The following is a 2,012-nucleotide window of genomic DNA, read 5'->3' as shown; positions in this document are numbered from 1 at the left end:
TCATCGATCATATCTTTCACTCCACTATTAAGTCAATATAAATCGAAAACTCCTTTTCGACTTATGAGTACACCTTGACCAAGGATTTCATCATTGACTTAATTGAATGAAACGCAGATCATAATCTCCTACTATCTAAGAGTGACGAATCCTTTATTGATCAATCACAACCTTCATACGATTCTTGACGTACCCGAACGATGTCGTATTAGCGGCCCTTTTCAGAACAACATCCAACACCGCCAAAGTATGACTGTCCTCATATAAGGTACCATGACGACCTCAAGTCAAAGGACCAATTTCACTACCGAACGTTAGAGATTAACCACCGACACTCAGATAGTTATCCATGTGGAATCTCTCGATGGGTCTCCAATGTTTTGTTCTATAACAAACATCCACGTGTTCATTTAAGTGTCACCACACTTTAACTTGTGAGATCAGCTACTTACTTCACAAGTAAGAAATGCCACACGTGATGGTCTATCCGTAATAACGATATCCGTATCTCGTTATTACTTACGACCACGGATGATTTAAGATTCAATCAGATGTAATTTGTATCTCACAATCACAACTCCTTGTGATTAATAAATTACAAATATTTGAATCTACGGACTCTATTATTTATTTAATTGTCTATTAATTAAATAATAGATCTGCCATTTAATTGCATTAATTATATATGAAAGCATTTATGTCCAAAATCGATTGGACCTAGGGCATAATACTTACAGACGGGACATAGCATGTGAGGAGAGCTTTGCTGGTGATGAGCTCCCGAACAAAATGATAGTCAATTTCAACGTGGCGAGTTCTAACATGGAACACAGGATTGGCAGCCAAATGAATGGCTGAGACATTATCGATATATATACAGAAAGGATATTTACAGAGTTTATAAAGTATGAATGTAGATGCTAAAACTTACAATTTCATTTATGAAATTCCTTTAATTCGCTAATCAAGATTAATTACTAATGTAGTGTTCATTTATGAAATCCCTTTCATCTATCTCTCCAGAACTCAAATTGATTCTATTTAACTAGTTCAATTCCATATATCTATGTGAATTCAGATCCACTTTAGTTTAATGCCTTAAATCTCTAAGAATACATGCAATGACCACATTAACTGGAAAAGGTATCTCTATGCTTTTATACTAATTTCCGAATCTTACTATGTGGTCTGAACCTAAAATCCACCTCTCGACACTTAATATAGTCACACAATCATCTAATTATTGGCCAAGTAATTCAAAACATCGAAATCCATAAATAAAATCAACACATAAAATTAAGAATTAGAATCTTAAAAATTAAATTAAAAGGTCACACATAGATTATATTGTTTGTTCCAACTAGTGATCTAGTTCCTCGAATTAATAAAAGGAAAACAATAAAAAGAATATAGAGTTCATAACCAGGTTTTAAAATCTTGATCATGGAAAAAGTTGAATCTTGCACCACGAATCTTCTTCAATCTCAAAAGTTTTCAAACTTTAGCTTTTTGCTTTTTGATCTTGATGATTATTTTTTGTTTCTCTCTACAATTGTGTCTCATAAAATGAAAAATGAACACTATATATAGAAGTCTTTACAAACCATAAAAAGGAGTCCTGAAGCATCTTCAATGAAAAATTTAAGTGTAATTAGGAATAGAATTTTTGATATTTAAGTGCACTTTGGTCCTTCATATTAAGTTCTTGTGCATCTCAGGTCCTCTTTATTTGCATGATCAGTCGTCTACTTCAAAGCTTGATCATTTAGGTCTCCAATTCCTCAATTTTGTATAGTTTCAATTCGATTTTATCTAAACTTGTCCAATTTGAAATTTACCTACAATTAACCAAATTAAGCCTAAATTAAATAGAAATTCACTCAAAATAATAACAAATAAATAAGAATCGAGGCAGGAATAAGCACATTAAATGCACTTTATCACTTGCCATGTGGAGACCTTGCATGCTTTTCCACAATCCTCGCCTATGTAAAGTGAAGAGTATGACTCAT

This window comes from Olea europaea, chromosome 10, assembly GCF_002742605.1.
Source record: "Olea europaea var. sylvestris chromosome 10, O_europaea_v1, whole genome shotgun sequence".
NCBI classification, from domain to species: Eukaryota; Viridiplantae; Streptophyta; class Magnoliopsida; order Lamiales; family Oleaceae; genus Olea; species Olea europaea.
This window is presented reverse-complemented; position numbering follows the sequence as displayed.